The sequence below is a fragment of the Sus scrofa genome, chromosome 13 (assembly GCF_054392235.1).
Source record: "Sus scrofa isolate SSC_HxYL_T2T_F1_AM1 chromosome 13, Sscrofa_HxYL_maternal_Yorkshire_Landrace_v2.0, whole genome shotgun sequence".
Taxonomy (NCBI): Eukaryota; Metazoa; Chordata; class Mammalia; order Artiodactyla; family Suidae; genus Sus; species Sus scrofa.
The window spans coordinates 44,281,290-44,298,279 of NC_139395.1; the positions used below are offsets into that span (position 1 = coordinate 44,281,290).

The 16,990-nt window shown below is 44.4% G+C and overlaps 1 protein-coding gene across 9 annotated transcripts in view; it reads right to left on the reverse strand.

Moving 5' to 3' along the window:
* LRRC2 (leucine rich repeat containing 2) overlaps positions 1 to 7,607 on the reverse strand; it is a 51,674-nt gene extending 44,067 nt beyond the window's left edge. For 3 of the 9 annotated variants that reach the window (XR_014822220.1, XM_021068202.2, XM_021068200.2), the window contains exon 1: positions 1,849 to 2,068. The gene's annotated coding sequence lies outside the window, so the exon portion shown is untranslated. Of the gene's footprint in view, positions 1 to 1,844; positions 2,124 to 7,391 lie in introns of those variants that run through there. The other 6 variants (XM_084986528.1, XM_021068201.2, XM_084986530.1 and 3 more) reach the window with 6 other exon arrangements.
* Positions 7,608 to 16,990: the final 9,383 nt, after the last annotated feature.

Consider the following 16,990-nt stretch of genomic DNA (forward strand, 5'->3'; position numbering starts at 1 on the left):
TTGGCTGAGTAGCTTTCCACACTCGCTCCCCAAGCCAGGTATATCAGAATCACTTCACAGAACCACCCATACCCTGAGCCAGAGGGCATGACTGGAAAAACACGTCCTCATGCACCAGAACATTTGACTCCACTTAGAATCTCATGCCAGGGTTCCAGGCAGGAGGGTGGACTTTCTGGTCACCTAGTCCTCTCACTTCTTGTCAAATGATAGGCTGGGTTGTAAGGGGACAGGGGCTGGGTACAGGGCTCACATCTCAGAGAATCTGTGGTGGGAAGAATCTGGGAAGGGCTGGGAGGAGACTCAACAGAGTCCACAATACAGACACCAAGCCGTTCTTGGTGCTCCCTCTGCAAGGTTGGGAGGGGGACAACAGAAAAGGCGCAGGAGAAGGGCACAGAGCTGGTGCCAGGGGTCGCCCAGAGCAGCCCTGGGGAGAGAGGCCTGGCTCCCTTCCTCCCCAGCTCAGAGCCCCCAGGACTCCACTTTCCCTTGGACTGAACAGGTATATCCACCATGTGCAGAAGACACCTATCATCAGCCTTGGACCCAAGAGAACATCTGTAACCAACGGGAACTTCTGGTGACATCAAGGTACAGTGGGGACAATAATATGGCAGACAAGGGGCTTCAGTGGCCCATGAATTCCATTCAATCCTCACATGAGGCCACTGCCTGGACTTCAGAGTTAGAAGCCTGAGTGGATTTTCTGGTAGAAACAGTAGGGTAAATAGGAGCTAATATTCAAGCGAGGTGAGTCACAATATTTTAGCCAAATTCTAAATCAAAGTACATTTTATGTCACCTGATCAGTTTCCCTGGGGACACCCATTATCTTTATGGTAATTTGTTAAAGCAGAAAATCTGGCCAGGGGAAGCAGAGGCTTCAGACAGGATGAAGAACACAGTCTGAGACAGCCTGCTAGCCTGGAGTCCTGCCTCCCTGCTTACTGCTGCGTGCTCCTGAGACGGTTACCTAACCTCTCTGAACCTCCGTGTTCTCATCTGGACACGGTGCAACAGCAGCACTGAACTCACAGGATTAGTGGGAGGATCACATGAGATAATTTGTGTCAAGTGCTTAAGACAATACCTGGCACACAGTCAAGCTAAAAAAAAAGTTAGTTATTTAAAGAAAAAAAGAAAGGAAATTAAGACAGACATTGCCCCCAATTAAATGTAAGATAAAAACAAGAAGTACATGAACATCTGGGGATTTTTCTCCACTGGGCATGGTTACAGAGGTTTTGTGGGAAGACACCCAGCCCTCAGTTATGGGAGAGGATCTGGTCCAGAAGACTCGCCAGCACAGCTGAGCTGCTTACAAAACGGGACAACTCTCCTCTGTGTCTCCAATCACTTTTCCACTCTCACCCCCACGCCTCTCCTGGAAGACAGACTTCACCGTCAGATGTCAGTCGTCACTTTCAGGACACTGAAGACGCACAAACAAAGTTGATTTATCTCCCATGGACAGCTCTTTGGACCAGAAAGTTTTGAGCTCAGCCTCAGGCACCAGAGCAGTACGCTGGGAATAACCCATTAGCCAGAAACAGGAGTGTGGGGACCTCACCACAGGGCAGCCAACAACCTGCCCCTGCACAGGCTCTCCTTCCCCATTCAATTCCAGTCCCTGCCCTTAAATGCAGATTGACGTGTGATCCTCAGCCCAGGTTCCTTGGGGAGGTTCACCGGTCATGCCTCGCACAATAGGGACAGACATAAACAAGGAGGCACTGTCCCCCACCCTCCCAGTAGGTACCACACGCCCCCACCTTTGCCTTCCAGCACTTTTAGGAGCAGCCGGCACTCACCACCCCCATGCCCTCCTGAGGGCCACCTACCTACCCGTGCCTGAGCTGCAGCTCCGAGCCCCTGCTGCTGCCCGCCGCCGAATGGAATCCAGGCTCCAAAGCCTGTTTACACCCACAGCAGCCACGCACTGGAGCCGGAAGCACTCCAACTGCCCGAGCCTGCCTGCCTGTGCGCTAACAGGCTATATTTGTAAGCTGATAATATGATCTGTAGGCCATGTGCTGATAAACTATCTATCTATTCTATGTGACTCAGCCCAGCATGAGACAAAACTGACTTGAGAGGGGAAGGCTTGGCACAGCGCAAATGACTGGCCCGCCAATCTGAGCCCCATAACCCAGGATTATCTGCACCTCCCTCCACATGGCAGTGCCTTTTGACATTGGAAATCCTGAAGTGTGTTATATAAAACAGGCCGGAGAAGGCAAAGGTTTCCAAATTCTTAGCCCACTGAGTTGAGAACCAAACAAAAAACAGAATAAGAAAGCCATAGAACCAAAGATATGTAAATTTTTCTTCAGTATTTGAAGCAACAAATGTCCAAGGTCTAGATTTCATTTTTACATTTTTTTCTTTTAATTTCCTAAAACATATGCAAGTTTGGGTTCTCCTTAGGGATTTTACTAATTGGGCAAAGATGTTTTCCTGACATCCAACACTGAGCCAATATGACAGTCCATTAATAAGCAGTTATTGTGTCTACACAACCCCTCCGCGCCCCTTCGTGACAATAGTTCCCCATACACTTTCACTGAAAAAGTGAAAAATCGAAAAATCACCTTTTGTATAATATATGCATAATAACTTCAAGTACAAAATGGTTTGATTTCTAAAGGACTATTTTCTACATGGAACATTTTCTATTTGTTGACATTTTAATTAAATTACCATTTAAAATTGTATATTAAGTTAGTGAGGCTCAAATAAATCTTTGTATGTTGAATCATACCTCTAAAGTACTGGAAGGGCAGAGCTCCCATTGTGGCTCAGTGGGTTAAAAACTCGACATAGGAAGTTCCCGTTGTGGTTCAGTGGTAATGAATCCAACCAGTATCCATGAGAATTTGGTTTGATCCCAGGCCTCACTTAGTGAGTTAAGTATCTGGCGTTGCTGTGAGCTGTGGTGCAGGTTGCAGACACAGCTCAGATCCCGTGCTGCTGTGGCTGTGGCTATGGCCGGCAGCTACAGCTCCAATTCAACCCCTAGCCTGGGAACTTCCATATGCCACACATTATCGCCCTAAAAAGCAAAAAAAAAAAGAACTCAACATAGTGTCCATGAGGATTCAGATTCAATCTCTGGCCTTGCTCAGTGGGTTAAGGATCTTGTGTTGCAGCAAGGTGCAAGCTTCAGCGCAGGCCACAGATCAGCTTGGATCTGGTGTTGCTGTGGCTGTGGCACAGGCCTCAATTGCAGCTCCAATTTGACCCATATGTTGTGGGCACAGCCATAAAAAGAAAACGAAAAAGAAATAAAGTGTTGGTAGTGCTTTTTATTACTTGGGATAGAATTTTTATATTTCTCTCTTGATAAACAATGTATATTACCTAATTAGTAACTAATGTTCAGTGGGGTTTTTCAGCCACACCCACAGCTTGTGAAAGTTCCCAGGCCAGGGATCAAACTCTTACCATTGCAGCAATCCAAGCCACAGCAGTGACTACACTGGATCCTTAAACTGCTGAGCCACCAGGGAACTCCCTAGTTTGGTTTTTGTTTTGTTTTGTTTTTTATGGTATTCTGAACTAAAGAATATAAATTGAAAAAGTAGTTTCAGTTCAGATTCTATTAAATACTATTTCAATTTATAAGAGAGATAAATATTCAAAAACTTAATCATATTTAAGTGGAAAAAAAATTTTTTTCCCACAAATGCATTTGAAATACAGTGGAATGCCTTTATGATGCTGGTGTTGGAGAAATGCGCCATTGTATAGCCGAGGCTCCTCAGACTATACTGTGTAATCAGTAGGTCTGAGAAATTTAGCAAATGAAAATAATTTTCTGTTACATTTGCATTTCATATAAACAGAAATTACTATTTTTAATGTGTATCTGAAATATTATATGACATACTTATACTAAAAAATTATTTGTTGTTTATCTGAATTTTTTTTTGGCTTTTTATTTATTTTTTTTTTGTTTTTGGCTTTTTAGGGCCATACTCATGGCATACAGAAGTTCCCAGGCTAGGGGTCCAATCAGAGCTGCAGCTGCCAGCCTACACCACAGCCACAGCAACACCAGATTTGAGCTGTATGTGCAACTTACACCACAGCTGAAGGCAATGCTGGATCCTTAACCCAATGAGTGAGGCCAGAGATCAAACCGGCAATCTCATGGATACGAGTCAGATTCGTTACCACTGAGCCACAACAGGAACTCCTGAAATTTAAATATAAGTGAGTGTCCTGTACTTTACCTGGCAACCCTCCACCCAAACTACCAGGATCTTACTAAAATGCTGAGTCTGATGCAGAGGGGGCAGAGAGGAGCTGAGAATGTATCTCTAACAGGCTCCAAGTGATACTAAAGCTGCCAGTCCAGGGACCACAACATGAGTAGCAAGGATCTGGAATTAGCATAGTCTGGTGCAGTGGTATCCAGGATTGGCTCCTTGCTGGCATGGCCTGGATGGACCCCTCTGCCCCTCGGAGGTTCTGACTCAGTAAGTCTGGGGTAGGGAGTGGGAGGTCTAGTGGTCAGTATTTTCAGCATGCTCCATGCATGGTTGCTTCTGATTCACAAGCCAGGATGTGAACCAGAAAGAATTTTAAAATACAAAATGTACTATGTTCATGCAAGGAATTATTATCATTGTATTAAACTCACTATGTGCAGCTTGTTGAATCTCTGGGCTAAGTGTGTCCAGAAAAACCTTCCAGCAATAAGATTTTGTCCTGTGGTCTTCACTTCCCAGTTCCATGACAGCTGGAACAGCCCAACTCCTACATGGCCTTACTATTACCAACCCCGGCCAGTTTCTCAGAACTCAACACTGTTTTATGCAATTCAGTTCCATCTGGGCTTGTCTCCTCATGAAATGCAGTCCACAGACCACAGCTCTAGCACTTCTGTGGGGAAGTGTATTTGTTTGCCTCACATCTGAAGGGGTTCCACACTCAAGCTCACCCAGACATCTACCAAGGACCGAATGCTTTCTTACAGCCACTCTGAGTCTAGGACTCCTGTTGGAACATTGAGTCACATGCACCACAAAACTTTCTTCCAAGTAAACCCCTGGTCTCATCAGCCCAGCGCCCCCTACTTGTGACATAATTACAGAAGAATGAAAAACCCAAAATTTTATAAACCGTTTCATCCTACTTCAATGACCATTACTAAATGTTTCCCACCAAAGCAAGTGGGGAGGGCTCTTGACTCACCACTTCACATCTGCTGGCTAAAAATCTCAAGCACAGGGAGTTCCTGTCATGGCTCAGTGGTTAACAAATCCAACTGGTATCCATTAGGACATGGGTTTGATCCCTGGCCTTGCTCAGTGGGTTAAGGATCGAGCGTTGCCATGAGCTGTGGTGGAGGTGGAAGAGGTATAGTGCAGAGGTGTGGCATAGGCTGGTGGCTGCAGCTCCGATTGGACCCCTGGCCTGGGAACCTCCATATGCCATGGGGGCAGCCCTAAAAAGACACACACACACAAAGTCTCAAGCACAGCACACTGAATTGAGAAAGACTGCACTGATTATTGAATTCAGGTGATCTACTAATTATTAAGCCAGTTTTTCAAAAGTATTTTGTCTAACTTTCTAATTGTTTCATACAGGTCGAAATCGCCTATTCAATCATTACTGAAAGTGGAAACTACAATCATAAAAACATATATTTTCATCTTTTTAGGGCCGCCCCACAGCATAAGGAAGTTCCCAGGCTAGGGGTCAAATCCAGCTGTAGCTGCCGGCCTACACCACAGCCACAGCAACGCCAGATCTGAGCCGCGTCTTCAACTTGCACTACAGTTCACAGCAACGCCAGATCCTTAACCCACTGAGCAAGGCCGGGGATGGAACCCATGTCCTCATGAATACCAGTCAGATTTGCTTCCGTTGAGCCATGATAGGAACTCCCATAAAAATAATTTTTTAAGAAATCTCTCATACATGCTTATTTTCCCTCAATAGGGAATCATTTATTAATTTACCAAGTATTTATTAAGTGCCTACTACGTGCCTGGAAATAGGCCTGGCATTAAGTATTTGGTAGTAAATTGAACAAGGAAGGATCTTGCCCTTTTGAATGTCAGTTTCTTAGAAGAGTTTCCTCTAAGCAAACATTTAAATATCCAACTGTAAATTGTGATTAATGCTGTGAATCTAAAACACAGCAAGGTGCTGTAAAAAAAACAAACAAACAAACAAACAGGATAGACATTCATGATCTCTTGTACTGATCAGAGTTCTTAGCTTATAAAACGTCTAGGAAGACACAGCTAGAAGACGGCCAAGGAGAGAACCTCAGAAGAAACCAAGTCTGCTGATACCTTAATATTGGACTTAGAGTCTCCAGAACTTCAGAAAATAAATTTCTGTTGTTTAAGGTCCTCGGTCTGTGGTATCTGTTATGGCAGCCCTAGCAGACTAATATAATAAATAAATTTTCTAAGGGCATTGGATACGAGAGCAATATAAAAATTAGTGCCACAAAAACGGAATATATTATTAACTTTAACATTAAAAAATAAATATTTAGGAGTTCCTGTTGTGGCTTAGCAGTAAAAAACCTGACTAGTATCCATGGGGCCTTGCTTAGCAGGTTGAGTATCCAGCATTGCCATGAGCTGTGGCACAGGTCACTGATGTGGCCTGGATCCTGCATCACTGTGGCTGTAGCTGTGGCCAGCAGCCGCAGCTCCAATTCGACACCTAGCCTGAGAACTTCCATATGCCATAGATGCAGCCCTAAAAAAAAAAAAAAAAAAAAAAAATTAGGAATAATCCAACAAAATTATACAATACCACTCTATATAAAACCATAAAATTATTAAAATAGATTAAACAGCACCTAAACAAATCTTCATGAACTGGAAGACTCAGTATGATACAGATAGTAATTCTAAAGTATCAATGTGCTCTGATCAAAATCCTGACAGAATTTTTGGGGAATTTAGAAAATGGTTTAAAAATTATATGGAAATATGAAAGGTCAAGAGTAGTCAATATAATCTTGAATATGAAGAATAAAGGAGAGGACTTTTATAAAGTATAAAGCTGCAGTATTAAAGATGGAATGGGGACTTCCTATTGTGGTGCAGCAGAAACAAATCTGACTAGGAAACAAGAGGTTGCGGGTTTGATCCCTGGCCTCACTCAGTGGGTTAAGGATCTGGCATTGCTGTGAGCTGTGGTGTAAGTTGCAAATGCAGCTCAGACACTGAATTGCTGTGGCTGTGGTGTAGGCCAGCAGCTGCAGCTCCGAATCGACCCCTAGCCTGGGAACTTCCATGTGCCACCTCAGGTGCAGCTCCAAAAGGCAAAAAAGAATGATATTGATATGAGAAGAGATAGGCAGAATAAGGCATTAAAAAAAAAAAAAAAAAAAAAAAACCTCACACAAATACCTGAATAATTGATTCCTGATGAAAAGGCACTGTAGAACAGTAATACAGGAGTAATCTTTTCAGTAAGTGGTGCTGAATCTCTGTATAGATTTGTATATAGCCACTGCAGCGACAATCCAGATTTTATATTGCTGTGCAACAAATTCCCACAAACTTAGTGGCTTAATACAACATCATTTATTATCTTACAGTTCCCATGGGCCAGAAGTCCATCCTGACTCAACCGAGTTTCCAGAGTGGAGTGTACACTTCAGAGTGCCCAGGGTCATTTGCATACAGGAAATCCTCTCCCTGGAGCACTTTAACCCACCTCTGATACAGCTTGGTTTTGTACTTTGGCCTCCTTCTGTCCCTCCACTTGAATTCAATCCATTTCAAAACCATTAAGAGCTGTGAAGAATGCCTGGATGCAATCAGATACAAAATCCACTTAAGAAGCACTTAAAAATGACCTCCAGGTCTTGTGAAACCAACAGGATCCCACCCAGCTTGCCTTCCCAGTCTCACTCCAAGGAGTTTGCCTATCCATCTGTCTGCTGGGAGCCATTAACCTTGACCTGGTCAGTGGGCCATCAGGAAGTGACTGTTCCCTCCCATCAGCAGTTTTTGAATAACACTAATATAGCCCTTGGCATAGATTCCTGGGCTAGTTTATCTGGAGGGAAGGGAGAAGGGAGCAGGAACCCAATCTTGGAGATCTCTGTCTCCCCCAATGCACTCAGCATAGAGCAGCTGATGAGTAAATATGAATTTGATTGGAAGGAGAAAAATTGGGGTGAGAATTCTAAACCACAGCCATGTCAAAAAGTCTAAATAAGAATTCCCCTACCCTAACATGGTTTCCAGTAAATGCATCAACACTTTTTCATTTTGTATATGGTGAACTCCCTTGAATGAGCTGTCCAGAATTTAGCCATGCTTGGAGTAGTTAGGACTCACTTTTTCTTTCCTTCACTGTTGAGGGGAAGAGAGAATTCTTTTTATTTCCTGGCTCAAGCTAGGGGGCGCAAGTTGTCTTCCTTTGGAGCAACTCAAAGACCTTGCTCTCACTCATCCCACTTTGCCTTTACTTTTTTTTTATTAGTACCATACCTGTGGCAAATAGAAGGTCCCAGGCTAGGGGCTGAATCGGGGCTACAGCTCCTGGCCTACACCACAGCAACACCAGATCTGAACCACAGCTCATGGCAACACCAGATCCTTGATTGAGGCCAGGGATCGAACCAGAGTTCTCATGGATACTAGTCAGGTTCATTTCCGCTGAACCACAAGGGGAACGCCTCACTTTCTCTTTCAGAAAGTAAGGCTGAAACCAAACTTTTAGTCAGCCGTAGATAGGTTCTGCAGATGGAATTAAGACTTAGCCAAAAAGGGGAGTTCCCGTCGTGGCACAGTGGAAACAATCCAACTAGGAACCGCGAGGTTGTAGGTTCAATCCCTGACCTCTCTCAGAGGGTTAAGGATCCCGCGTTGCCATGAGCTGTGGTGTAGGTCGCAGACGTGGCTCAGATCTGGCATGCTGTGGCTGTGATGTAGGCCGGTCGCTGTAACTCCGATTCTACCCCTAGCTTGGCAACCTCCATATGCCACATGCGTGGCCCTAAAAAAAGGACAAAAGACAAAAACAAAAAAAAAAACAACAAAACCAAAACAAAATAAAAGACTTAGCCAAAAGGAAACCAGCAGAAGCAGACACACTGCACTAGAGGCTGAGGAAGCTGAGCTTTCCAGATCAGGTTTCTGAATCTCCAAGGCTGGGGGATAAGGTAGAGAGGAAGGGCTGGTGAAAGACAAGAACTCCAGCAGTTTACAACAGCGTGGACAAATGAGGGAAACTCCAGTTCAAGTTCCCACCAAGAACTACCCGCAAGTTCACAGAAAAAGAAGCACAAGAATCCAATCAACATAAGAAACAATGCAAATCCAAATAACAAGATATTATTTTCACAAACAAAATTAACCAAAATTAAGAGGCTTGGGAGTTCCTTGGTGGCACAGCAGGTTAAGGACCTGGTGTTGTCACTGCTGTGGCTCCGGTGGCAGCTGTGAGTCAGGTTCAATAGTTGGCTCAGGAATTTCTGCATGTGTTGGGGAGGCCAAAAAAATTAATAATATTGTATATGATTTTTTTTAATTAAGATGCTTTGTTGCAGCCAGCTGCTAAGCATGGTGGGGGATGGGGTGGGGGTTGCTGGGGAAGAGGGAAGAAGGCAGGGAGAGGTCAGTGCAGCCTTCCCAGAAAATAATTTGGACAAGTCCATCTTGTAACCAACCAATTCCAGTGCTAGAAGTTTACCGGTTAGATACATTCCCAAGCAATCACCAGGAGCACATACAAGGGAATTCACTGCAAAATGCAGAAACACACCAAGTGTTTCTTGATAATTTATGCTATGTCTATACAGAAATTCATACCCATGGAGGAAAGACAGTCTCTTCAATAAGCGGCACTGGGAAAACTGGACAGCTACATGTAGAAGAATGAAATTAGAACATTCTCTAACACCATACAGAGAAACAAACTCCAAATGGATTAAAGGCCTAAACGTAAGGCTTGATACTATAAAACTCCTAGAGGAAAACATAGGCAGAACACTCTGACATAAATCACGGCAGTATCTTTTTTGATCCACTTCCCAGATAATAAACAAATGGGACCTAATTAAACGTTAAAGCTTTTGCATAGAAACCATTTAAAAAACAAAGTCAACCCACAGAATGGGAGGAAATCTTTGTGAATGAAGCAACAGACAAGGGATTAATCTCAAAATATACAAACATCTCATTCAGCTTTATATTAAAAAAAAAACCCAGAAACATACAACCCAATAAAAAAAAAAAAATGAGCTGAAGATCTAAATGGGCATTTCTCCAAAGAAGACGTACAGATGGCCAGTAGGCACATGAAAAAAAAAATGCTCAACATCTCTAATTACTAGAAAAATGCAAACCAAAACTACAAAGGTATCACCTCACACCAGTCAGAATGGCCATCATCATCAAAAAGTCTACAAACAATAAATGCTGAAGAGAGTGTGGAGAAAAAGGAACCCTTCTACAATGTTGGAAATGTAAATTGGTATAACCACTATGGAGAAGAGTGTGGAACTTCCTCAAAAAACTAAATATAGGAGTTCCCTCATGGCTTAGCAGGTTAAGGAGCACCTGCTCCTTACAGCTGTGGCAAGGGTTTGATCCCTGGCCCAGGAACTTCCGCATGCTGCAGGCATAGCCAAACAACAACAAAACCCCAAACACCTAAATATAGAACTATCATGTGATCCAGCAATCCCGGCCTTGGGGCAGGATCCTGGTTCCCTCTCAAGGAATACACATAATAATATAGGCATTTTATACACCTAAGAGAAAAGTTCTATTCCTCATGCTTCTTTTAGAAATGAATATTTTTAAAACTGAACAGCTTAGAGTCCTTCCTTATCCTTCTCTCTGATTTAATTGCACCTTAAACACAAAATCCATAAGCTAACAATTAGGCACCCTGAGCAAAATTGCCTGTGGGTTAAAGATTATTAGCACATGATGTTTTGCAGGAACTTTCCTGGTTTGTTCTAATCTCTGATCAATATGCCCTCTTCGCAAGTACTGTTATTCTAGGCAATAACCCAGAAGACCACCACTGTGAACATCTTCTGACTCCAGCTTTGATGACTAAGATTCCCCCAAAGAAGAATGCACGTCTGTCCCAACCCTGATTCCTATCTGAAAACCTGTTTTTCTCCTTTTTACTGTAAAACTTCTCAAAATTCTTTCGGGGGTGGGGTGGGGGCACAGTCTTTAGGGCATTAGCCTGCTGTGACCCCCCCCCCACTTGCCTGGTAAAGCAATAAAGCTATTTTTTTCTCCTTTACCCAAAACTCTGTCTCTGCATTTCAATTTGGCACCGGCAACATTACTTGGGTTTTATCCGAAGCTGTCAGACACCAAGTTCGTTGGAATCAGAGGCCTCACATTGCCCAGTTAGACGAATTCCCCAGCCTGGCTTGCCTCTTTCCCCTATCTTCCAGCCTGCCTGAATGTTGAAGGGACAATGACAGAGGTAAGACACAACAGGTCCCTCCCTATAAGTCCTATGATTAAAATAGGCTTTGGGAGTTCCCATGGTGGCACAGCAGAAACGAATCCAACTAGGAACCATGAGGTTGCAGGTTTGATCCCGGCCTCCCTCAGTGGGTTCAGGATCCGGCGTTGCAGTGAGCTGTGGTGTAGGTTGCAGACTCGGCTCAGATCTGGCATTGCTATGGCTCTGGCGTAGGCTGGTGGCTACAGCTCTGATTAGATCCCTAGCCTGGGAAACTCCATATGCTGCAGGTGGGTCCCTAAAAGGACAAAAGACAAAAAATTAATAAATAAGTAAAAATAAAATAAAATGGACTTTAAACCTAAAACCTCATCACTGTACTGCAGAAATGGCTGTTCTTTGTATTAACTATTTCATCGGGGTTGTCTCGACCACTGAAATGTGAGAATTGGCTTTTTAAAGCTAAAATCTATCCTACCTCCAAATGCGTTTTCTTCCTTGAATTTGAGACAGACACTGGAAGTCTCTCTTTTGACTATACTGTGTTTTGGTTCAGGTATTCTTCTTGGTTGGTTGGACAGTTTTTAGTCAAATTCCTTTTTTTTTTCTCTCTCTCTTTTGCTTTCTTTTTTTTCATAGGCCGCATCTGCAGCATCCAGCAATACCAGATCCTTAACCCCCTGAGTGAGCCCAGGGATTGAACCCACATCCTTGTGGATACTAGTCAGGTTCGTTACTGCTGAGCCACAATGGGAAACTCCCTCAAACTCTAATTTGTGTGATTTTATTTTTATATTAATTTGTATGATTTTAAACACACAGTTCTCTGTCTCTTGCCCGAGTTTTTAATAGAGGACAACTCAGAGTGCTGTCAAACCCAAGTGCCTGGGCCTTACGCCCATTTCAGTGTATTTGGCCCCACAGTGTCTCAGGAACAAGAAGGCGATCCTGAGCCATCCTGAGACCAAGAGCATGTGTCGGCGCCCTCCATAAGGGAGAAAGTGGGCTGCTTCTGACTGGGGACGCCCCTCCCAGGGTCTCCTAATCCCAGGCCCTCTGTGGGTCTCTAATACAGCACTCACTGGCCAGGCTGGGTGGTCTCTGTCAGTTTCAGCAGTGACCGAGCAGCGAGATGTCCAGTGGCCATCCCAGAGTTGCCAATCAACTTCCCCACCCAGAGGCAGCATCGCAAACTACAATCACTGCTGACTGTCATTAGGTGGGGTCACCTCTCACCATTGCATCCCCATAGCCCAGCCCTTGACCAGCAACATAAGAGACTCATTTAACACTCATTGAATAAACAGTCTGTGGCTCCCCAGCCCAGTGATAAATATCTGGCCTCTCAGGCGCCTCAGCCCTCCCTTCCCCCTCCCCCTCTTCCTATCCCCAAACTTTGCCCAGATTCTGTCAATTGCACACACTTGACTTTCTCTGCCCTCTGTACCTGTGGGGAATGCAGATCTTTTCACTGAGTTCTCATCTTTGAGTACGCAGAGATTCCATGAGGGTTGCAGGCTGAACTCACACCAAACATGCTAACATCACTGGATTCTGGGACTTGGTTCCCTCCTCTGAAAACGGGGAGGCAATTTCCATGGGTCTTAATTAAAGTCTAAAAGTCCCACCAGCGCCCCTTCAGATAAGAAAGTGTCAATGAGGAGGTGCCACTCTGTTCTGCCACAAACCTGCCCAGCCTCTGTCAAAAAGACATTTAAGTCCACAGATGGGATGTGTTGTTTCATCCATAAAGTGAGACTAATATTCCCATGCTGTTATCTACGTAGCACACTGGATTGTTCAGAACCTTGGAGCACAAGAACCTTGGAGCACAAGGTGCACTATAAGTATACTGTAGTTCTTTCTTTCTTTTTTTCTTTTTTTTTTTTTGTTTTTTTGTCTTTTTGTTTTTTTGTCCTTTTTAGGGCCGCACCCTCGACATACGGAGGTTCCCAGGCCATGGGTCCAATCGGAGCTGTAGCCACCGGCCTATGCCACAGCCACAGCAACACCAGATCTGAGCCATGTCTGGGACCTACACCACAGCTCACAGCAACACTGGATCCCTAACCCACTGAGCAAGGCCCCAGGGATAGAACCCTCAACCTCACGGTTCCTAGTCAGATTCATTTCCACTGTGCCACGATGGGAGCTCCATATTTTCTTTAACCCTCCCTGTAGCTCCTATAGTTGGGTGATTAGCCTCCTCCTCTGCACTGCCCTCCCCCACATCCGGCTTCTAGAGTATGAGACCAAGTTTCCCATTCTCTCTGAATCTCAGCATGACACTTGAAGATTTTTAACAAGTTAAAAGGCCATACAGGGGGTTGAAGCACAGCAGGAATTTGCTGCTGTGGAGTAAAAATGCTACCGTCATAAGTAAATGGGCTGCCTCCCATCCCACCATTGTGACGGGGGCCCTATCTACCTCCCCCCACACAATAACTTAAAATTTGGAGTTCCCATCATGGCTCAGTGATTAATGAATCTGACTAGGAACCATGAGGTTGCAGGTTCTATCCCTGACCTCACTCAGTGGGTTAAGGATCCCATATTGCCTCGAGCTGTGGTATAGGTCGCAGACACGACTCGGATCCCGAGTTGCTGGGGCTCTAGTGTAGGCCCGCAGCTGTAGCTGAAATTAGACCCCTAGCCTGGGAACCTCCATATGCCACGGGTTCGGCCCTAGAAAAGACAAAAAACCAAAAAAACCAAAAACTTAAAATTTGATTCTTCCGGAATGAAGATATAGGAGCAAATAACAGCTCTTCTTTAGCACCTGTGGATCCGTCGCATTCACAGAGGTAGACACGAACACTGAAATAGCCTCAGATGCTGTCAACTTGTTCTGCTCCAGTGTAGATCCGGCGCACAGAGATGGTGACAACTGGACTGAGACAGGAGGGAAGGCGGCCAGGGCATAACCCTTAAAGAATGACACAGCCCAATTAAAAAAAAAATTAAAAAAAAAATAAAGAATGACACAACCCTAGAGAAAGACTAGATATGACAAAAACTGTTAAGAACCAACTAGTCCCAAGATGGCAGAAGGTTCAACTTCTGGGGCTTGAGCCTCCTTATGCACTCATTGTAATATGTTAGCATGCTGAACAACACATCCACAGGTGGGGCGCCGTGACAGTTCTGAGGCTGACCATAAAAGACCAAAAAGTGGGCAGTCATCCAGTTCCTGGAAATCCCTGCCCTTCCCTGTAATAGATGCAGTAACCCTCCCACTCCTTAGCCTATGTAATTCCTCAGTCCGTAAAAACTCACCACCCTCTATTTTGGCTGGCTCTCACCTTCTGAGGCTGACGGTGTTCTCCCTGTGGGATGTGTGTTCTCTGCTTTCACTTTACTGTGGCTTGATCTTGAATTCTTTCCTGCAAGAAACCAAGGACCTTCCCTTGGTGGCCCATCCCAGGAACTTGCCTGAGACCTTGGCTGTGACCATCCTCTCCTGCCCCATTTTCCTGCAACCTCTTTACAAAGGACATTAATAAATCTACTTCTGAGAGTTCCTGTTGTGGTTCAGTGGGTTAAGAACCCAACTAGTATCCATGAGGATGTGGGTTCAATCCTTGGCCCCACTCAGTGGGTTAAAAGATCTGGTGTTGCCCTGAGGTGTGGTGTAGTTTGCGGCTCAGTCTGGCGCTGCTGTGGCTTCAGTGTAGACTGGCAGCTACAGCTCCAATTCAACCTCTAGCCTGGGAACTTCCATATGGTACAGGTATGGCCCCCCAAAAACGGGGGAAAAAAATACTTCTTACCTATCACTTTGCCTCTCACTGAATTCCTTCTGCCAAGATATAAAGAACCTGACTGAGCTTCGTTAAGTCCTGGAATGAGTTGTGTGGTTCCAGCACTAGATAAAAGCTTCATATTTGTGTGCCTGACAAATGAGGTAAATGCTGGGCTTTTACATTAGAAATTAGGAGTCAATGATATTGAGAAACTACTCATGACTTTGGACATATTTAATAACAAACTAAATGATGTGGAACACAAAAATGTGAGGTTAGAGTGTTACTGAACTCGAGCTTGGCTGCTCATTGCTCAAGAATCCAATACCAAGAGACAAACATTGGGTTAAAGAAAAGATAGCTTTGTTAAGGAAGCCTGCAATCCTGGGGAGGAGGGAGATTCATCCCAAAGAACCAAGCCCCCAGGTTTCGTTTGGAGATTGTATAGGGAAAAGAGGAAGGGGCCACATGCTGGGGAGGAGGCAGTCTTCTGTTTTCAGAGATGATTGTCTCTACCATGCAGTTCCAAGCAGCCATCAGTTCTCACTTGCGCTTGGAATACTATCGGACCCATAAATCTCTGGTCAGCTGGAGAATAAGGAACAAGGGTAAAGCTGATAGAAAAACGAATCTTCACTCTTTTTTTTTTTTTTTTGGCTTTTTAGGGCCGCACCCACAGCATAAGGAAGTTCCCAGGCTAGGGGTCTAATTGGAGCTACAGCTGCCGGCCTATGCCACAGCCGCAGCCACGCCAGATCCTAGGCGCGTCTGCGACCTACACTCCAGCTCACAGTAATGCCAGATCCTGAACCCACAGAGCAAGGCCAGGGATTGAACCCGCAACCTCATGGTTTTTAGTCGGATGCATTTCCACTGAGCCACGATGGGAACTCTCGAATCTTCAATCTTGATATGCATCAAGTTTTCTCCATCAGCAGCAAGCTAATGGTAGAAATTAGGCATAATAATAATTAAGAAATAGATCTGGAACAATGTTGAGTTGCTGAGAATCTCTAGTATCAGTCTCACTTCCTCAGTTACAATCCCCACTGTCAGATTTTTTTCCTTCCCAGTGTCAATCCCCACTGGGGAAAAGGGTGAAAATCCATCATCTGTCACTTCTTCAGGATGAGCATGGATGACAAAAGATTCTTAGAGTGGAAGAATCTGATGTAAGAAATATTCTTTGGTTCCCAGACATGTTGGTCGAGATTCCAAAAGAGGCATCTTCATTACCAATCTTTTAAGCAATTGTTTTGCAAAGAGTCATCACGCCAATTATGACCCACTTGACTAGAAGATAAAACCCCACAATAATTAGTAAAAGAGTTACTCCCAATGTTAGGATTCCTTCAACCACTGACATAATCTTAGAGGGAATCCAAGAAAATAGGTTAGTAACCCAATGGGAGTATGGTGGTCTAAGGTCTGTTGGAGCCAGGTGGCCTATTGGGTCAGAATGATCTTGATTGTTTTAAGCACAGTTAATCTTCAACATCAGGGTCAGCTGGTTCCCATTCTCTTGAGGCAAATTCTTGGAATTGTGCAAGCCATAGATTTGGTACTGCTCAACATGGAGCAGCTTATGTCATGGCTACACTCTGGTCATCATGCAGTTAGCTTTTTTCCTCTGGTGGCAGTTACAGTATCTGCAGCACAGCTCAGGAATGTGCATCAAACACTGTTATCTATATCTTTCAAGGAGGAATTAAAGATTCTGTGACTCTATTGTCCTAATCATTAACTGTTTAAGCCTGCTCTTTTGTGACTCAGGGGAGGCCTAGGAGACTATAGGTTTTCTACAGAAAGGAGACAAA